The 22858-nt window shown below is 44.2% G+C and overlaps 1 pseudogene; it reads right to left on the bottom strand.

The window, feature by feature from the left end:
* Window positions 1–410: 410 nt before the first annotated feature.
* LOC139546012 (proline dehydrogenase 1, mitochondrial-like) lies at window positions 411–10178 on the bottom strand (annotated as a pseudogene).
* Window positions 10179–22858: the final 12680 nt, after the last annotated feature.

The following is a 22858-nucleotide window of genomic DNA, read 5'->3' as shown; positions in this document are numbered from 1 at the left end:
TAAGTAGTTTTATGGAGCCTTGAATCAAGAATCATTATAGAGAAAAATAAACATTGATGGATACTTTACTGTCATTTAAATCAAGCCTGTTATATTTTTATTATTGCTGTCCTTCTCCAGGATAAATAGAGAGATAAAAATGCAGCGAGCGGCGGGTGGACTGTGCCAGCCCAACATTTTAGGGAGTCCTTTTGGAATAGTAAAGATGCCTGTATGATGTATGCAGGGCTCTGAGGTTGCTGAGAGGACACAAAGAGGAACGCTTACAGAGAGAAAATTAAAAGGAGTGGGAGAGAGACGAAGAGAGAGACAGAGGGAGGGAGAAAGATAGCTAAGGGGAAGAGGGTGAGATAAACAGTGGAAGAGGCTCAGACCGAGATGGAGCGAGAGACAGTTAGCTAGCTGTGATTTCATAGTGCAGGTTGAGGACTGTAGAAGACCTGTCCAAAGGCCAGCCTGCGTTTCAGCTCCTTCCACAGCAGCTCTCTCTCCCTCTGGGAACGATTCATGAAGCCCCTGTTGTCCTCGGCACGACGGGACAGGTATGGGATCACTTCGTTCACAGGCCCACAGCGAGCACACTTATACACAGAGAAACCTGCCTGGCCTGGAGGGAGGAGACGGGTAGGATAATAGAGAACAGACACAAAGGTCACAGGGACAGGTTGTAGAGTAACACAAAGCTATACGATACAGTAGTAACAGGGATTTCACTAGCTAGAACAAAAAGAAGAAGGCAACAATAAACATGTCGTCCCCCCTAAATGATGCAGTGCCCCCTTTGGGCCAATTGAGATATTGCATGTAACTTACAAATTTCAGTTAATTACTATAGCTCCAGCCTTGGGCAAATCAGAGTAATTGTGTAGATGCCAGATCTCTATGGCAAGACGCATTATTCCAGGTTTCGTCAAAATCGTCACAGTGCTGTCTGAGACATTGTGTGTGACTAACGCATGACAGAACGAACGTACGGACGGAGACAGATCCAGTCCCCTCTCCGATTTCATCGTGGGGGACAATCAAATAAATACTGATGAATTCAGAAGTGGAAAGTTATGGACAAAATGTGCGGTTTCTGTGATGCGTTGGAACAAAAGCCTGCATACCATGTGGAGTTGAACACCCCTGATGTGTTTGACAAACTTGTGTCTGTGAGAAGAATTCCAAAAATGCAATTCAAAATAATACAAAAATACCCTGTTTGTCATTTTGTGATGTGTTATTGTTCAGAAAGAAAACACCACATAGAAATATGTTGAACCCTTTATTAAAGCAATGAATAATGCAAGTCTTGGCAATATAGAGTCAGGCCCAACTTAATCCTCATGCGTGTCAATGTACACAAACAAGAAAAGTAAAAATAGGTAAAAAGCACTTATAGTTTGAGAAAATCTATATTTTTATAGAAATGTAATGTCCATGTGCAGGTATGTGTGAGCAGTCAGTGTAGGGAGCCATCCTCCTCAGAGCAGTCAGGGTAGGGAGCCATCCTCCTCAGAGCAGTCAGGGTAGGGAGCCATCCTCCTCAGAGCAGTCAGGGTAGGGAGCCATCCTCCTCAGAGCAGTCAGGGTAGGGAGCCATCCTCCTCAGAGCAGTCAGGGTAGGGAGCCATCCTCCTCAGAGCAGTCAGGGTAGGGAGCCATCCTCTTCAGAGCAGTCAGGGTAGGGAGCCATTCTCCTCAGAGCAGTCAGGGTAGGGAGCCATCCTCCTCAGAGCAGTCAGGGTAGGGAGCCATCCTCCTCAGAGCAGTCAGGGTAGGGAGCCATCCTCCTCAGAGCAGTCAGGGTAGGGAGCCATCCTCCTCAGAGCAGTCAGTGTCGGGAGCCATCCTCCTCAGAGCAGTCAGTGTAGGGAGCCATCCTCCTCAGAGCAGTCAGGGTAGGGAGCCATCCTCCTCAGAGCAGTCAGTGTAGGGAGCCATCCTCCTCAGAGCAGTCAGGGTAGGGAGCCATCCTCCTCAGAGCAGTCAGGGTAGGGAGCCATCCTCCTCAGAGCAGTCAGGGTAGGGAGCCATCCTCTTCAGAGCAGTCAGGGTAGGGAGCCATCCTCCTCAGAGCAGTCAGTGTAGGGAGCCATCCTCCTCAGAGCAGTCAGGGTAGGGAGCCATCCTCCTCAGAGCAGTCAGGGTAGGGAGCCATCCTCCTCAGAGCAGTCAGGGTAGGGAGCCATCCTCCTCAGAGCAGTCAGGGTAGGGAGCCATCCTCCTCAGAGCAGTCAGGGTAGGGAGCCATCCTCCTCAGTGTGTCTGTGATCTATGCCAAGGCCTTGGCAGTAGACTAGTTTATGGAGATTTGCCTCCTGATGGCGTGCTTCACCGTGTCCTCACTGTGTGAAGCCAACTTGACATTGGTGTTTCTGTCAGTCCAATATCATCCAGGACGTAGTCTAGACACCTTGTAGAACACAGAGATGACAGACAATTAAACGATAGTACTGTCCCTGACACGTTGTTACACAGCTGTGACCAAGCTGTGTCTGAAATGTCACCCTACATCCTATAAGTGCAGTTTTGGTCAGATCGGAGCTATAGTATGAGTGCAGTACTTTTGGTCAGATCAGAGCTGTAAATGCAGTACTTTTGGTCAGATCAGAGCTGTAAATGCAGTACTTTTGGTCAGATCAGAGCTGTAAATGCAGTACTTTTGGTCAGATCAGAGCTGTAAATGCAGTACTGGTGGTCAGATCAGAGCTATAAGTGCAGTACTGGTGGTCAGATCAGGGCTATAAGTGCAGTACTGGTGGTCAGATCAGGGCTATAAGTGCAGTACTGGTGGTCAGATCAGGGCTATAAGTGCAGTACTGGTGGTCAGATCAGGGCTATAAGTGCAGTACTGGTGGTCAGATCAGGGCTATAAGTGCAGTACTGGTGGTCAGATCAGAGCTATAAGTGCAGTACTGGTGGTCAGATCAGAGCTATAAGTGCAGTACTGGTGGTCAGATCAGAGCTATAAGTGCAGTACTGGTGGTCAGATCAGAGCTATAAGTGCTGTACTGGTGGTCAGATCAGAGCTATAAGTGCAGTACTGGTGGTCAGATCAGGGCTATAAGTGCAGTACTGGTGGTCAGATCAGAGCTATAAGTGCAGTACTGGTGGTCAGATCAGAGCTATAAGTGCAGTACTGGTGGTCAGATCAGAGCTATAAGTGCAGTACTGGTGGTCAGATCAGGGCTATAAGTGCAGTACTGGTGGTCAGATCAGGGCTATAAGTGCTGTACTGGTGGTCAGATCAGAGCTATAAGTGCAGTACTGGTGGTCAGATCAGGGCTATAAGTGCTGTACTGGTGGTCAGATCAGAGCTATAAGTGCAGTACTGGTGGTCAGATCAGGGCTATAAGTGCAGTACTGGTGGTCAGATCAGAGCTATAAGTGCAGTACTGGTGGTCAGATCAGAGCTATAAGTGCAGTACTGGTGGTCAGATCAGGGCTATAAGTGCAGTACTGGTGGTCAGATCAGGGCTATAAGTGCAGTACTGGTGGTCAGATCAGAGCTATAAGTGCTGTACTGGTGGTCAGATCAGAGCTATAAGTGCTGTACTGGTGGTCAGATCAGAGATACAGTTTAGATATTCAACACTTTTAAAACTTTTTTTTAACTATAACTATGTGTTAAGTATGTTTTTAAGTATTCAGTGTCCGTTAGTATGAATAGATTCATCCTTTACCTGTGGTACATAATTTTTGGGATCTCACAGTCAGGGTCAACAGGGTCCTCGTATCCAATCTCTTCTCCCTGCTATATGTAGGCTCCATGCACAAGCCCTCCCCTCTCGACAACTCAACATCCATGGCCACGTTATTATAGGCCTCCTATGGTAACGTGTGACTACGGGGTCTCTAACCTTGAGGTAACACTGGAAGGAAGGCAACGTGTGACTACGGGGTGTCTAACCTTGAGGTAACACTGGAAGGAAGGCAACATGTGACTACGGGGTCTCTAACCTTGAGGTAACACTGGAAGGAAGGCAACGTGTGACAACAGGGTCTCTAACCTTGAGGTAACACTGGAAGGAAGGCAACATGTGACAACAGGGTCTCTAACCTTGAGGTAACACTGGAAGGAAGGCAACATGTGACAACAGGGTCTCTAACCTTGAGGTAACACTGGAAGGAAGGCAACATGTGACAACGGGGTCTCTAACCTTGAGGTAACACTGGAAGGAAGGCAACATGTGACTACGGGGTGACTAACCTTGAGGTAACACTGGAAGAAGGCAACGTGTGACTACGGGGTCTCTAACCTTGAGGTACCACTGGAAGGAAGGCAACGTGTGACAACAGGGTCTCTAACCTTGAGGTAACACTGGAAGGAAGGCAACGTGTGACTACGGGGTGACTAACCTTGAGGTAACACTGGAAGGAAGGCAACGTGTGACTACGGGGTCTTTAACCTTGAGGTAACACTGGAAGGAAGGCAACATGTGACTACGGGGTCTCTAACCTTGAGGTAACACTGGAAGGAAGGCAACGTGTGACTACGGGGTCTCTAACCTTGAGGTAACACTGGAAGGAAGGCAACATGTGACTACGGGGTCTCTAACCTTGAGGTAACACTGGAAGGAAGGCAACATGTGACTACGGGGTCTCTAACCTTGAGGTAACACTGGAAGGAAGGCAACATGTGACTACGGGGTCTCTAACCTTGAGGTAACACTGGAAGGAAGGCAACGTGTGACTACGGGGTCTCTAACCTTGAGGTAACACTGGAAGGAAGGCAACGTGTGACTAAGGGGTCTCTAACCTTGAGGTAACACTGGAAGGAAGGCAACATATGACGACGGGGTCTCTAACCTTGAGGTAACACTGGAAGGAAGGCAACATGTGACTACGGGGTCACTAACCTTGAGGTAACACTGGAAGGAAGGCAACGTGTGACGACGGGGTGTCTAACCTTGAGGTAACACTGGAAGGAAGGCAACATGTGACTACGGGGTCTCTAACCTTGAGGTAACACTGGAAGGAAGGCAACATATGACGACGGGGTCTCTAACCTTGAGGTAACACTGGAAGGAAGGCAACATATGACGACGGGGTCTCTAACCTTGAGGTAACACTGGAAGGAAGGCAACGTGTGACTACGGGGTCTCTAACCTTGAGGTAACACTGGAAGGAAGGCAACATGTGACTACGGGGTCTCTAACCTTGAGGTAACACTGGAAGGAACGCAACATGTGACTACGGGGTGACTAACCTTGAGGTAACACTGGAAGGAACGCAACATGTGACTACGGGGTGACTAACCTTGAGGTAACACTGGAAGGAAAGCAACATGTGACTACGGGGTCTCTAACCTTGAGGTAACACTGGAAGGAAGGCAACATGTGACTACGGGGTCTCTAACCTTGAGGTAACACTGGACGGAAGGCAACGTGTGACTACGGGGTCTCTAACCTTGAGGTAACACTGGAAGGAAGGCAACGTGTGACTACGGGGTCTCTAACCTTGAGGTAACACTGGAAGGAAGGCAACATGTGACTACGGGGTCTCTAACCTTGAGGTAACACTGGAAGGAAGGCAACGTGTGACTACGGGGTCTCTAACCTTGAGGTAACACTGGAAGGAAGGCAACATGTGACTACGGGGTCTCTAACCTTGAGGTAACACTGGAAGGAAGGCAACATGTGACTACGGGGTCTCTAACCTTGAGGTAACACTGGAAGGAACGCAACATGTGACTACGGGGTGACTAACCTTGAGGTAACACTGGAAGGAAGGCAACATGTGACTACGGGGTCTCTAACCTTGAGGTAACACTGGAAGGAAGGCAACGTGTGACTACGGGGTGACTAACCTTGAGGTAACACTGGAAGGAAGGCAACATGTGACTACGGGGTCTCTAACCTTGAGGTAACACTGGAAGGAACGCAACATGTGACTACGGGGTGACTAACCTTGAGGTAACACTGGAAGGAACGCAACATGTGACTACGGGGTGACTAACCTTGAGGTAACACTGGAAGGAAGGCAACATGTGACTACGGGGTCACTAACCTTGAGGTAACACTGGAAGGAACGCAACATGTGACTACGGGGTGACTAACCTTGAGGTAACACTGGAAGGAAGGCAACATGTGACTACGGGGTGACTAACCTTGAGGTAACACTGGAAGGAACGCAACATGTGACTACGGGGTCACTAACCTTGAGGTAACACTGGAAGGAACGCAACATGTGACTACGGGGTGACTAACCTTGAGGTAACACTGGAAGGAACGCAACATGTGACTACGGGGTGACTAACCTTGAGGTAACACTGGAAGGAAGGCAACATGTGACTACGGGGTCACTAACCTTGAGGTAACACTGGAAGGAACGCAACATGTGACTACGGGGTGACTAACCTTGAGGTAACACTGGAAGGAAGGCAACATGTGACTACGGGGTCACTAACCTTGAGGTAACACTGGAAGGAACGCAACATGTGACTACGGGGTGACTAACCTTGAGGTAACACTGGAAGGAAGGCAACATGTGACTACGGGGTCACTAACCTTGAGGTAACACTGGAAGGAACGCAACATGTGACTATAGGGTCTCTAACCTTGAGGTAACACTGGAATGAAGGCAACATGTGACTACGGGGTCTCTAACCTTGAGGTAACACTGGAAGGAAGGCAACGTGTGACTACGGGGTCTCTAACCTTGAGGTAACACTGGAAGGAAGGCAACATGTGACTACGGGGTCACTAACCTTGAGGTAACACTGGAAGGAAGGCAACATGTGACTACGGGGTCTCTAACCTTGAGGTAACACTGGAAGGAAGGCAACGTGTGACGACGGGGTCTCTAACCTTGAGGTAACACTGGAAGGAAGGCAACATGTGACTACAGGGTCACTAACCTTGAGGTAACACTGGAAGGAAGGCAACATGTGACTACGGGGTCTCTAACCTTGAGGTAACACTGGAAGGAAGGCAACGTGTGACTACGGGGTCTCTAACCTTGAGGTAACACTGGAAGGAAGGCAACATGTGACTACGGGGTGACTAACCTTGAGGTAACACTGGAAGGAAGGCAACGTGTGACTACGGGGTCACTAACCTTGACGAACACTGTGCTCCTCCGCATGCTGCAACACAGAGGAACCAGCTTGTAGTCAGACGAACACTGTGCTCCTCCGCATGCTGCAACACAGAGGAACCAGCTTGTAGTCAGACGAACACTGTGCTCCTCTGCATGCTGCAACACAGAGGAACCAGCTTGTAGTCAGACGAACACTGTGCTCCTCTGCATGCTGCAACACAGAGGAACCAGCTTGTAGTCAGACGAACACTGTGCTCCTCTGCATGCTGCAACACAGAGGAACCAGCTTGTAGTCAGACGAACACTGTGCTCCTCTGCATGCTGCAACACCGAGGAACCAGGTTCTAGTCAACAACGATGAGTTCTACTTCAATACAGACACATAAGCTACATGCTTTTCTCAAGAATCTAAGGAAACATAACTTTTAGGAAGCAGTAGTGTGATAACATTACATTACATAGCATAGCATAGATAATGGCTGTGTCCATAGCAGGCATTTTGGATATGCGCAAATAGAAAGTTTTTTTGTATATTACATTTAGAAATTGTAGCATGCTTTAAAATGCCAGCATGTCATACTCATTTTGACTTTTCATGTAGTAAAATTCGCTGCACACTATTGAGGAAGGGAATCATTTGTTTGACAACAGAAGGTAATCAAAGAAGGTAACGCACTGTACCAAAATTAACAATGGCGGGAATCAGTGCAATTCTGCATTGAATGGCGCATTCTCAGTAGGATGAGCCTAGTATGTTGATATTAGTTGCTTACTCCATTTGTTTTTACTAAACAGTGCATTCTTAATAATACAGTATGTAGTATGATTAGTACACAGTATGTAGTTTTAGTAAGTAGCAGGCAAGACTGATTTCGGCCAATAACTTTACATAGCCCTTTAACGTGTTTACCTTGGCCAGGTCAACCTCTGCAGCATTCTGTTAATCTGTTTCTCCCCCCCTCCTCAGTGAACTGACTGAGCAGCGGTTCCAGCTGACCTGTCTAAGCAAACACAATATGTTTACCTGTCTGTGGCACAGTGAATCACGCTGTCTCAGCAAACACAGGAGACAGGCCCTTCTCAACCATTAAATCTTGCTAAGTCTGGCACTGGAGATAGTGTGTCACACAGCCAGAGAGGACAGGAAAGACTTTATCTGAGGCCCACTGAGACACTTTCCAACTGATGCAACTCCTTTCAAGCACCCATTATTTTCTAAATTCTGGGATCAACTCGAAAGTGTCAATCTTACCAATTTAATAGTGCAAACAATTGAAAAAGTCAATTGAAACGTACCGCAGGGTTTGGCAGTGTTTACAGAATGACTTGAGTATGATACAAATCCATATTGTGTCTGTCTAGGCTTATCTCCTACAGTATTTCCATTGGCTTGCATTGCTTACCTCTAAGTTTGGGACAACGGCTGTTTGAATCCAGCATGTCAATGGTTCTGGATGGGCAGAGAGAGAGAGAGAGACAGCCTTTAGCCAGGAAAATATAAAGTATGAAGTGATATTTATTACAGTATTGAATTCTACAAATCAGTCTATGCAAATCCCTGACTGTCACTCAGAAGCTTATTCCAGTGTCACATATTCCAGTGTCTGCCTGCCAGTGTGTGTGTGTGTGTGTGTAAACTCTCCTCCCCCTCTGAAGCATAGTCTACTGCAGCTACTGATGTAACAAGCATGATTCAGAAATTAGGAAGAGAATGGATTCACTTTTTCAAAGCTAGTAAATGATACTATAGATATCACATTTCACATTGGATTTATTAACTACAAAATAGGTGTTATTTTATTTTAATTCTGGTGCCGCTCTGCACACACAAGCTTGTTAGCCAGGAAGCTAGCTCTGGTTTAGCTCTCAAACGCTTGGTGGCATTATGTGTGATGTAATGGAACTGAGAGTCATGATCAAGGGGCTAGCTCTGGTCCAACATTAGTTAAGCCAACTCTGAAGTTCAAAATCATTCAAACTTCCTTCATAGAAGCCACTCCTCCGTAGGTTTAATTCTGTCAGACTTATTTAATGGGGCGGCAGGTAGCCTAGTGGTTAGAGTGTTGGCCCAGTAACCAAAAGAATGCTAGATCGAATCCCCGAGCTGACAAGGTAAAAATCTGTCATTCTGCCTCTGAACAAGGCAGTTAACACACTGTTCCTAGGCCATCATTGTAAATTAGAATTTTTTCTTAACTGACTTGCCTAGTTAAATTTTAAAAAATCACATATCACATGTCATAGCAACAAGAGGCCCAGTGCTCTCCTCACCCGCATAATTTCAGTAGCATCTCACAACCTACACTACACTTGTCTGTCTAATGCATGTTCAAAAGTTTGGGGTCACTTAGAAATGTCCTTGTTCTTGAAAGAAAAGCAAATTTTTTTGTCCATTAAAATAGCATCAAATTGATCAGAAATACAGTGTAGACATTGTTAATGTTGTAAATGACTATTGTAGCTGGAAACGGCTGATTTATTATGGAATATCTACATAGACGTACAGAAGCCCATTATCAACAACCATCGCTCCTGTGTTCCAATGGCACGTTGTGTTAGCTAATCCAAGTTTATCATTTTAAAAGGCTAATTGATCATTAGAAAACCCTTTTGCAATTATGTTGGCACAGCTGACAACTGTTGTGCTAATTAAAGAAGCAACAAAATGGCCTTCTTTAGACTAGTTGAGTAACTGGAGCATCAAGTGAACATGATTGGAGCATCCAAGTGAGCATGATTATATTATGCTACAGTGTATGTTGTATATACCTGTAGAAGATCCAGCTCTAGCCTTCTCTCTGATGCCTCCATGCCCTCCTTCCCCTGCTGTGCCACCAGGAAGCTGAAGAAACACCTCTATTTCATCAGCACCTCAGAGAACTGGAGCTATGGAGAGAGAGAGGTAGAGAGTAATAACAAGCACTATAGCACTTTACGAGAGAGTCAAACCCCTCAGCTTAGTGGGTGCACATTTGGTGGTGGATAAGGTGAGTTTCCCCCTTAATACGTAAAGCACTTTGATAACCTTGAAAAAGCGTTATATAAATCAAATCAACTATTATAAATTGATATTCTGATCCCTTCCTAACCCAACCTACCAGGAACTGAGGTCGGTCCAGTGCAGTCATCTTGATAGCAGAGAAGCCATCCATTGAGCTCCCACCAAGAGAGGTCAAATGTGCTTAGTATGTAAGCCACAGTAATATCAATCCAAAATGTATTACAAATATAAACATTTCACTCAGTGCTCTTTCCATGACATAGATTGACCAGGTGAATTCATGTGAAAGCTATGAGTTCTTATTGATGTCTCCTGTTAAATTAATTTCAATCAGAGTAGATGAAGGGGAGGAGACAGGTTAAAGAAGGATTTTTAAGCCTAGACACAATTGAGACGTGGATTGTGTATGTGTGCCATTCAGAGGGTGAATGGGCAAGAAAAAAATATTTAAGTGCCTTTGAACAGGGTATGGTAGTAGGTGCCAGGCGCACCGGTTTGGGTGTATCAAGAACTGCAATGCTGCTGGGTTTTTCACGCTCAACAGTTTCCCGTTTGTATTAAGAATGGTCCACCACCCAAAGGACATCCAGCCAACTTGAAACAACTGTGGGAAGTATTGGAGGCAACATGGGCCAGCATCTCTGTTTAAAGCTTTCGACACCTTGTAGAGCCCATGCCCTGATGAATTGAGGCAAAAGGGCGTACAAACCTATTCCCACTCAGGAGACTGAAAAGATTTGGGTTGGGTCCTCAGATCCTCAAAAGGTTTAACAGCTGCACCATCGACAGCATCCTGACGGTTGCATCACTGCCTGGTATGGCAACTGCTCGGCCTCCGACCGCAAGGCACTACAGAGGGTATTGCGTACGGCCCTGTGCATCACCGGGGCCAAGCTTCCTGCCATCCAGGACCTCTATATCAGGCGGTGTCAGAGGAAGGCCCTAAAAATTGTCAAAGACTCAGCCAGCCTAGTCATAGACTGTTCTCTCTGCTACCGCACGGCAAGTGGTACCGGAGCGCCAAGTCTTGGTCCAAGAGGCTTCTAAACAGCTTCTACCCCCAAGCCATAAGACTCCTGAACAGATAATCAAATGGCTACCCAGACTATTTGCACCCCTACCCTCCCACCCACCCCCCCAACCCCCAAGAACAGGTTATATTAAATAAACAGTATGTTACGTAAAAGGGTATTTTGCTAAGTATTGTAATAATTATGGTCTTGAAGTTGTGAGTGAGACTATCATAAGCCCAAGAAACTACAAAAAAGTACATGATAATTACTATTATACTGCACAGAGAAAGTACTGTAACTGAACTGTAACTGAATATAAAAAAGACTCTCTAACCCTACGACCACCCAGTCTTCCTGTAACGGCAGATTTCCTCCTCTTCGTCTGAAGAGGAGGTGTAGCAGGGATCGGACCAAAGCGCAGCGTGGTTAGTGTTTATCATGTTTTAATAATGACAAAAACGTGAACACTACAAACTACAAAACAATAAATGTGAAAAACCGAAACAGTCCTATCTGGTGCATAGACACAAAGACAGAAGACAACCACCCACAAAACCCAACACAAAACAGGCTACCTAAATATGGTTCCCAATCAGAGACAATGACAAACACCTGCCTCTGATTGAGAACCATATCAGGCCAAACAACAAACCCAACATAGAAACACAACACAGAGATAACCCACCCAAATCACGCCCTGACCACAGTAAAACACAGAAAATACAAAAGAACTATGGTCAGAACGTGACACTTCCTCTCTGTATTGTGTCTTTCTGCAGGCATACCAGATGCTTTGATACACTTGAGGAAGGTCTTTAATATTTAATAATTTCTGCCCTTCGAATTCATATTCGTTATATAAATAGGCCCTCTTAATTTTGTCTGGCTTGCCGTTCCAAATAAAATGGAATATTTTTGTTCATATAATTTAAAAAGCAGGTCACTAGGTGTAGGCAAAACCATAAGCAAATAGGTAAACTGGGATATGACTAAAGAGTTAATCAGGGCGATTTTCCCACAAATAGACAGGTATTTTCCTTTCCATGGTAGCAAGATCTTATCTATTTTTGCTAACTTTATATAAAGATTTATTGGAATGAGATTTCTTTCTTTTGGGATTTGTATACCGAGTATGTCCACATCTCCGTCAGATCATTTAACTGGTAAACTACATGGTAATGCAAAATGTGCATTTTTTTGTGATCCAATACGTAATATAGTACACTTATCATAATTTGGTTTTAATCCAGAGAGGATAGCAAAAGCATCTAGATCCTCTATGAGGCCGTGAAGAGATTGTAATTTTAAAAGAAATCATGAATCATCAGCATACACCTTAGATTTTAAGCCATGGATTTCTAATCCCTTAATATTATTATTTGATCTAATTTTAATAGCTAGCATTTCGATGGCAATAATAAATAGATATGCCAAAAGTGGACAACCTTGTTTTACTCCTCTAGATAGTTTTAAACTTTCTGAGATGTAGCCATTATTTACTATTTTACACCTAGGGTTTCTATACATACTTTTAACCCATTTTTTAAGACATTCCCCAAAATTGAAATATTCTAGGCATTTATATATAAACTCTAGTCATACTTTATCAAAAGCCTTTTCAAAATCAGCTATGAAAACCAGGCCTGGTGTCCCCGATATTTCTTAGTATTCTATTGTTTCCAGTACTTATATTATCTCCAATGTATCGTCCATGTAAAAAACCTGTCTGATTTGGATGAATAATATCTGACAATACTTTTTTAATTCTATGCGCAAAGGATTTTGCTAGGATTTTTGCATCACAACACAGAAGTGTAAGAGGTCTCCAATTTTTTTAATGGACTGGATCTTTATATATACCATTTCCTGTTTTCCTGTTTCAGGAATAATGATATCAGACCTTCTTGTTGCGTGTCTGATAATCTACCATTTATATAGGAGTGGTTAAAATATGCTAATGGTCCTCTGAGTATATAAAACAAAATGGTATACTTCCACTGGTATGCAATCAAGCCCTGGAGTTTTCCCATCTTTGGGATAGGGGGCAGCATTTTCACTTTTGGATGAATTGGTGCCCATAGTGAACTCCCTCCTACTCTGTCCCAGATGATAATATATGCATATTATTATTAGTATTGGATAGAAAACACTCTGAAGTTTCTAAAACTGTTTGAATTATGTCTGTGAGTATAACATAACTCATATGGCAGGCAAAAACCTGAGAAGTTCCACTTCCTGTTTGGATTTTTTCTGACGCTGTTAGATTTTCAACCAAGCTCCCATTGAAATTACAGCGAGATATGGATGAGTTTTCACTTCCTACGGCTTCCACTAGATGTCAACAGTCAATAGACTGTTTGTCAGATGACTCTACTGTGAAGGGGGGCCGAAGGAGACAGGAATGAGTAACCACTGCCATGAGGTGACCATGCTTTTGACCACGCACGTTCACGTGAGAGGCAGCTCCGTTCCGTCGCTCATCTGAAGTCAATGTAATTCTCCGGTTGGAACGTTATTCAAGATGTATGTTAACAACATTCTAAAGATTGATTCAATACATCGTTTGACATGTTTCTACTGACTGTTACGGAACTTTTGGACATTTCGTCAAATTTTAGTGAACGCGCTTTGTGACTTTGGAATTGTTTACCAAACGCGCTAACCAAAGTAGCTAATTGGACATAAATAACAGACATTATCGAACAAATCAAGCATTTATTGTGGACCTGGGATTCCTGGGAGTGCATTCTGATGAAGATCGTCAAAGGTAAGGGAATATTTATCATGTAATTTCTGGTTTCTGTTGACTCCAACATGGCGGCTAATTTGACTCTTGTTCTGAGCTCCGTCTCAGAATATTGCATGGTTTGCTTTTTCCGTAAGTTAAAAAAAAAATCTGACACAGCGGTTGCATTAAGGAGAGGTATATCTATAATTCCATGTGTATAACTTGTATTATCATCTACATTTATGATGAGTATTTCTGTTGAAACGATGTGGCTATGCACTATCACTGAATGTTTTTGGAACTAGTGAATGTAACGCGCCAATGTAAACTCAGATTTTTTTATATAAATATGAACTTTATCAAACAAAACATGCATGTATTGTGTAACATGAAGTCCTATGAGTATCATCTGATGAAGATCATCAAAGGTTAGTGATTCATTTTAGCTATATTTCTGCTTTTTGTGACTGCTATCTTTCGCTGGAAAAATGGCTGTGCTTATTGTGGTTTGGTGTGACCTAACATAATCGTTTGTAGTGCTTTCGCTGAAAAGCATATTTGAAATCGGACACTTTGGTGGGATTAACAACAAGATTACCTTTAAAATGGTATAAGACACATGTATGTCTGAGGAATTTTAATTATGAGATTTTTGTTGTTTTAAATTTGGCGCCCTGCACTTTCACTGGCTGTTGTCATATCATCCCATTACCCGGATTGCAGCCATAATAAGCAATGGATTTTTTTCTGGCCACTCTTCCGTAAAGCCCAGCTCTGTGAGTGTACGGCTTAAAGTGGTCCTATGGACAGATACTCCAATCTCCGCTGTGGAGCTTTGCAGCTCCTTCAGGGTTATCTTTTCAATGAAACATGGTGAAGCCCCAAAATTGTGTTTCAGACATAAGGAAGTGGATGGCTGAAAACGTTCTACTTTTAAACTCAGACAAAACAGAGATGCTTGTTCTAGGTCCCAAGAAACAAAGAGATCTGCTGTTAAATCTCACAATTAATCTTGATGGTTGTAAAGTCGTCTCAAATAAAACTGTGAAGGACCTCGGCGTTACTTTGGACCCTGATCTCTCTTTTGACGAACATATCAAGACTGTTTCAAGGACAGCTTTTTTCCATCTACGTAACATTGCAAAAATCTGAAATTTTCTGTCCAAAAATGATGCAGAAAAATGTATCCATGCTTTTGCTACTTCTAGGTTAGACTACTGCAATGCTCTACTTTCTGGCTACCCGGATAAAGCACTAAATAAACTTCAGTTAGTGCTAAATACGGCTACTAGAATCCTGACTAGAACTAGAAACATTTGATCATATTACTCCAGTGCTAGCCTCCATACATTGGCTTCCTGTTAAGGCAAGGGCTGATTTCAAGGTTTTACTGTTAACCTACAAAGCGTTACATGGGCTTGCTTCTACCTATCTTTCCGAGTTGGTCCTGCCGTACATACCTACACGTACGCTACGGTCACAAGACGCAGGCCTCCTAATTGTCCCTAGAATTTCTAAGCAAACAGCTGGAGGTAGGGCTTTCTCCTATAGATCTCCATTTTTTATGGAATGGTCTGCCTACCCATGTGAGAGACGTAGACTCGGTCTCAACCTTTAAGTCTTTATTGAAGACACATCTCTTCAGTAGGTCCTATGATTGAGTGTAGTCTGGCCCAGGAGTGTGAAGGTGAACGGAAAGGCTCTGGAGCAACGAACCGCCCTTGCTGTCTCTGCCTGGCCGGTTCCCCTCTCTCCACTGGGATTCTCTGCCTCTAACGCTATTACAGGGGCTGAGTCACTGGCTTACTGGTGCTCTTTCATGCCGTCCCTAGGAGGGGTGCGTCACTTGAGTGAGTTGAGTCACTGACGTGATCTTCCTGTCTGGGTTGGCGCCCCCCCTTGGGTTGTGCCGTGGCGGAGATCTTTGTGGGCTATACTCGGCCTTGTCTCAGGATGGTAAGTTGGTGGTTGAAGATATCCCTCTAGTGGTGTGGGGGCTGTGCCTTGGCAAAGTGGGTGGGGTTATATCCTTCCTGTTTGGCCCTGTCCAGGGGTATCATCGGATTGGGCCACAGTGTCTCCTGACCCCTCCTGTCTCAGCCTCCAGTATTTATGCTGCATTAGTTTGTGTCGGGGGGCTAGGGTCAGTTTGTTATATCTGGAGTACTTGTCCTGTCTTATCCGGTGTCCTGTGTGAATTTAAGTATGCTCTCTCTCTTTCTCTCTTTCTCTCTCTCTCTCGGAGGACCTGAGCCCTAGGACCATGCCTCAGGACGACCTGACATGATGACTCCTTGCTGTCCCCAGTCCACCTGGCCGTGCTGCTGCTCCAGTTTCAACTGTTCTGCCTGCGGCTATGGAACCCTGACCTGTTCACCGGACGTGCTACCTGTCCCAGACCTGCTGTTTTCAACTCTCTAGAGACCGCAGGAGCGGTAGAGATACTCTTAATGATCGGCTATGAAAAGCCAACTGACATTTACTCCTGAGGTGCTCCACCCTTGACAACTACTGTGATTATTATTATTTGACCATGCTGGTCATTTATGAACATTTGAACATCTTGGCCATGTTCTGTTATAATGGGTTGGAGCCCCCCCTTGGTTTGTGCTGTGGTGGAGATCTTTGTGGGCTATACTCGGCCTTGTCTCAGGAATGTAAGTTGGTGGTTGAAGATATCCCTCTAGTGGTGCGGGGGCTGTGCTTTGGCAAAGTGGGTGGGGTTATATCCTTCCTGTTTGGCCCTGTCCAGGGGTATCATCGGATGAGGCCACAGTGTCTCCTGACCCCTCCTGTCTCAGCCTCCAGTATTTATGCTGCAGTAGTTTATGTGTCGGGGGGCTAGGGTCAGTTGGTTATATCTGGAGTACTTTTCCTGTCTTATCCAGTGTCCTGTGTGAATTTAAGTATGCTCTCTCTAATTCTCTCCTTCTCTCTTTCTTTCTCTCTCTCTCTCGGAGGACCTGAGCCCTAGGACCATGCGTCAGGACGACCGGGCATGATGACTCCTTGCTGTCCCCAGTCCACCTGGCCGTGCTGCTGCTCCAGTTTCAACTGTTCTGCCTGCGGCTATGGAACCCTGACCTGTTCAACGGACGTGCTACCTGTCCCAGACCTGCTGTTTTCAACTCTCTAGAGACAGCAGGAGCGGTAGAGATACTCTTAATGATCGGCTATGAAAAGCCAACTGACATTTACTCCTGAGGTGCTCCACCCTTGACAACTACTGTGATTATTATTATTTGACCATGCTAGTCATTTATGAACATTTGAACATCTTGGCCATGTTCTGTTATAATGGGTTGACCTGTTCACCGGACGTGCTACCTGTCCCAGACCTGCTGTTTTCAACTCTTAATGATCGGCTATGAAAAGCCAACTGACATTTATTCCTGATTATTATTTGACTATGCTGGTCATTTATGAACATTTTGAACATCTTGGCCATGTTCTGTTATAATCTCCACCCGGCACAGCCAGAAGAGGACTGGCCACCCCTCATAGCCTGGTTCCTCTCTAGGTTTCTTCCTAGGTTTTGGCCTTTCTAGGGAGTTTTTCCCAGCCACCGTGCTTCTACACCTGCATTGCTTGCTGTTTGGGGTTTTAGGCTGGGTTTCTGTACAGCACTTCGAGATATTAGCTGATGTACGAAGGGCTATATAAAATAAACTTGATTTGATAATCTCCACCCGGCACAGCCAGAAGAGGACTGGCCACCCCTCATAGCCTGGTTCCTCTATAGGTTTCTTCCTAGGTTTTGGCCTTTCTAGGGAGTTTTTCCTAGCCACCGTGCTTCTACACCTGCATTGCTTGCTGTTTGGGGTTTTAGGCTGGGTTTCTGTACAGCCCTTTGAAATATCAGCTGATGTACGAAGGGCTATATAAATACATTTGATTTGATCTTTGGTCTCTTTGTTGCCTCTCTGATTAATGCCCTCCTTGCCTCGTCCATGTGATTTGGAGGGCAGCCCTTTCTTGGCAGGTTTGTTGTGGTGCCATATTCTTTCCATGTTTTAATGATTGATTTAATGGTGCTCCGTGGGATGTTCAAAGTTTCTGATATTTTTTTATAACCTAACCCTGATCTGTACTTCTCCACAACTTTGTCCCTGACCTGTTTGGAGAGCTCATTGGTCTTATGGTGCCGTTTGCTTGGTGGTGCCCCTTGCCTAGTGGTGTGGCAGACTCTGGGGCCTTTCAGAACAGGTGTATATATACTGAGATCATGTGCCAGATCATGTGACTCTTAGATTGCACACAGGTGGACTTTATTTAATTAATTCTGTGACTTCTGAAGGTTATTGGTTGCACCAGCTCTTATTTAGGGGCTTCATAGCAAAGGGGGTGAATACATATGCACGCACCACTTTTGTTTGAAAAATGTGTACATTTATTGAAACAAGTTATATTTTTCATGTCCATTACATGAAATGGAAATAAAAATCTATTGTAATTACACGTTGTAATGCAACAAAATAGGAAAAACGTCAAGGGGGATGAATACTTTTGCAAGGCACTGTAGTTAGTGGCTCAAATGTAAGCCTAGCAACCCAACAGACGGACTTGCCTAAGCTCTCTTTCTCTGCAGCGGACACACGTGATCTGTCAACAAAAAAGGAGAGAAAAAGAAAGCTGAATGATTCGCTCGTTATGGATGTGAACAGTATTATAGTGTTCATTATGTTGGAGCTCGCCACAGTCCACACACACAAACATTGACATTAAATTCCTTGGTGAACATGAGCCTGGCACATCAAATCCCATTCCATTTGTTTAAATAAACACAATTCCATGAACTGTATTGCCCTTGAGGCACCAGCCGGTGGATATAGGACACATCTCCCCACAGGTGGCCCCAGATAGACTGATTGAGCTGTCCCTGCCCATGTTTAAATTGGACCTTCACGAAGGGCACTCAGACACACTATACAGCTGGACCTATGTCCATACCATTACAGATCACAGAAATGAGGTCTGACTCATATCACATGTGACCACTCAGGGGCCCGGTAAGCTTGATGGCTATTCAGCCTGGTCACACCAGATCCAATGCAGTATTCGACATTCATCCAGGTCCACAGAATGTCAGGAGATGCCTTCAATACCGGGCCACCGGGGGCAACGTTGAGCACTACTACCATCAAGTGGGCGTTGTGGATGGGGATGGACGTAAGCCATGAGGTCCGGCTCCGAGGATTGCGGGTTCAATCCCAGTGCTAGGCACTCTTTTCTTCTTTTCTTTTATTCCCAAACCTTAACCCTTAACACTTAATCAATCGGAATCAATATCTAAACGTAACCGTCAAACTCTTAAGTTTATCTCCCATTTGGACCATGGTCGAATACCGTGTTAGACTGTGTCAGTCCGTGAGATCTTGTTGGGGTATTTGGATGTAAGAAAGTTTGGTAACGGGGTAGATGGTATGATGGCATGTCTGGACTGTAAGTGGAATACATTCATCATACATGAGATTGAAATGTAAATATCTAGGGGGTGGGTTGTTGGTTGGTTATTTGTGTGTAAATGTTCGAGCTTGTTGTGAATTTTTTTTCTTTTTTTCTCAGGAACGATTCTATTCTATTATTTTATATTCCATTCTATGGAAGACCAAGCATCCCCTCTTGTTCATACTGTGTCTCACTCACATGCTGCTGAGATGCTGCCTGGTGCAAGTGTCTTTGATAAGTTGCATGAGTACATGTCAAGCACAATTGTATCAGAAAGTGGTCTTGCATCAAAGTGGACTAGCTAACTCTTCCTGGCTTATGCCTTGCAAGTCTGTTTTTTACCAACACAAAGGTCTGACTGTCTTCTGATGGCAGACAAAGTCCAGACTAAGCCGAAAACTAAACAGAGCAGAAGTGACTGGGTTTCCTGTCCTAACATTATTTTCATGGTAGAGTTAGGAGATTTTTCAAACAGGGAAGGGAGTGAGTAAAGGCCACACTGTCTTACACCTGTTTTTGCATATTAAACAAGATCTCAGGCAGCCATTGATCTGAGTCAACAGAGCTGATCGCCTGCTGATTCTGAAAAGACCTGACCAGAGTGACCTCTTTCAGAGAGAGACAGACACAGAGAAACACTCAGTCCTTTGGCATTATGTCCCTATCTCTCTCTCTCGCTCACACTCTCCCTCTCTTTATTTCTTTCTCTCTCTCTCTCTCTCTTTCTCACTCTCTCTCTCGCACTGGATGCAATTCAGACCAATTTACTTATTTTTTAGGTGTGTAATCTCAAAGTTAAAGTAGTCCTCCAAAGAGGGGCTAATGAAGGTGAGTTCAGAAGAAAATCTTAGTATAACTCACAGTGTGACTACATAGCGGCATGATCTAACCCATATGTAGCCTAGCTCTCCTCAGAGAGAACGGTTGTGTAAGTTTTTCCTGGCCTGTCATACAGGTTTATATCAGAGCAAGGATAAGACTGTCTCTACTGACTTTCTGTCTTGTGCTGCTGCAGCTTGCCTCATGTGACAGAATTCCTGAAGAGTGAGAGTTCCGAGAGGACAGCCAATCAGACGAGGAGGGCCTTGACCAAACCGACCAATAGGGTCTGGACAGACTAGTGTTTACATCCTGAGAGGGATATCAAATTATAGCCTGTCCCTGGCTTCAAACGAGGGGAAAATCATACTGTGGTCGTTCACCCTGGTTAGATCTGGATGCCTTTCATTCAGAATAAGGAAATAACATTTGTTTGCGGAAACATTTTTGATGTGTGAAAAATAAAAACTGGTTTGCTTAACAAGATGTCTGTGTGCTCTCAGAAGTATATAGTACTTCGAATTCATACACAAAACAATCACCTATTTTCATTCTGATAAAGGGACACACACACACACCTCTGTTTTCATATAAGCCAACATTAACATGTGATGTTGTTCTACTGCTGCTGGGACCCCACCAGAACATACAGTAAAACCTGAAGTTCTAGCAACATTCTGTTTTTTGGTCTATGAAATAGGTTAGGAAGAGTATTTAGAGTAATAAGCAAATCTCTTTAGTCACTGCCTCCTGTTTGAGATCCTCCTTTACACTGTAGTCCAGGATGGAGCCCACTCCAAAATCCCTGTTCTTCTGAATCAGAGGCTTGATGGACTTTTGATCCTCTCCCACCGGACTGACCATAGAATGTCATCTTCATAAACTGCTCAGAGGCCTTCTTCCCCAGCAGCCTTACTGATATCCATCAACTAGGAAAAAGAGGGAAATGCATTTACATTTCAAGCATTACTACGTAACATTGTGTTTTACCCTCTTGTGGCTTTGAGTCTCTAGTGACTCTTGTCATGGAGTGAAATTTCTATGTGAGATTATAAATCATTACATAACACTGTTATAGCATTAGCCATGAACACCATGTTATGCAGTGTTTAGAAATGTAGCTGTAAGAAATTGGACAGGATAACTGGAAGTGGGACATAATAGATTCCCTGCTCTGCTGCATCTTTTGGTTAACTGAATGTTGAAAGCTGTGGTTAGGTTTTTTTTAACCACTCCAAACAAGAAGTTCCCTCAATGAAGAAAAAATATATATAAATGCAACATATATATAAGTGTTGGTCCCATGTTTCATGAGCTGAAATAAAAAAATACCAGAAAATGTCCATACACACAAAAACGTATTTCTCTCAAATTTTGTGAAAAGAGTTGTTTACATCACTGTTAGTGAGCATTTCTCATTTCCCAAGATAATCCATCCACCTGACAGGTGTGGCATGTCAAGAAACTGATTAAACGGCACAATCATTACACAGGTGCACCTTATGCTGGGAACAATAAAAGGCCACTTTAAAATGTGCAGTTTTGTCACACAACACAATGTCACAGATGTCTCAAGTTTTGAGGGAGCATGCAATTGGCATGCTGACTGCAGGAATGTCCACCAGAGCTGTTGCCATATCATTGAATGTTTATTTCTCTACCATAAGCTGCATCCAACGTTGTTTTAGAGAATTTGGCAATACGTCCAACCGGCCTCACAACCGCAGACCATGTGAGGAGTATTTCTGTCTGTAATAAAACCCTTTTGTGGTGAGCCTGGCTCCCCAGTGGGTGGGCGTGGCTGCCAAGTGGGTGGGCCTATGCCCTTCGAGTCGCACCCATGGCTGCACCTCTGCCCAGTCATGTGAAATCCATAGATTAGGGCCTAATGAATTTATTTCAACTGACTGATTTCCTTACATGAACGGTAACTTAGTAAAATCTTTAAAAGTGTTGCATGTTTAGTTTATATTTTTGTTCAGTATAATTAAAGTCAGCATCGCAGGACAGACAGATCAGAAAGTGAAACCACAGAAGGAAACCTTTGATGTAAACAGAGAAGATAGCATGATGTGCCTCTTCTGTATATTATTTAACCTTTATTTAACTAGGCAAGTCAGTTAAGCACAAATTCTTATTTTCAATGACAACCTAGGAACAGTGGGGTAACTGCCTTGTTCAGGGGCAGAACTACATATTTTTACCTTGTCGGCTCAGGGATTCGATCTGGCAACTTTTCGGTTACTAACACTCTAACCACTAGGCTACCTGTCGCCCCTCTAATTTTGCTTGATATGTACTTCGCCAGCTGGAGCTTTACAACAGGGGGAGGAAGGAAGGGAAAAAAGAAAAGAAAGAAAAAGAGCTTGATTAGTATAAGGCCTACCAAACCTCCTTATCAATCAAAAGGTCACAAGAGCATAGTGTGAAAACCACCAAACTTCTGAGCAGTTTGAAATTGTCTTTACTCTTGTATGCTTCCTGTGTATGCTCAAAGTCAATAGAGATCTTTGGAGAGGGGGAAGACATTTCTGCTTTTCGGTGGAGTCCAACTGTGTGCCCGCGTCCTACTCCGCTTAAAAAGGACATTGTTTTCTGAAGTTTATATCCGCGCCTGCCCGTGCAAGGGCTGATACAGTTTTGACGTAAAACACGTGTGTATTCCTCCTTTGTAAAGACTTTCAGGTGGATTCCAGGTCGAAAACCGAAAACACCTGTCCCAATAAATATCCCATCAAACAGGAAATCGTCGTTTTTATTTTCCAAATTAATGTAACAAGTTGATGAAAATAACTATTGTATTAATCGCACAGTAAAGTATTG

Source organism: Salvelinus alpinus, chromosome 19 (genome assembly GCF_045679555.1).
Source record: "Salvelinus alpinus chromosome 19, SLU_Salpinus.1, whole genome shotgun sequence".
NCBI classification, from domain to species: domain Eukaryota; kingdom Metazoa; phylum Chordata; class Actinopteri; order Salmoniformes; family Salmonidae; genus Salvelinus; species Salvelinus alpinus.
This window is presented reverse-complemented; position numbering and strand designations above follow the sequence as displayed.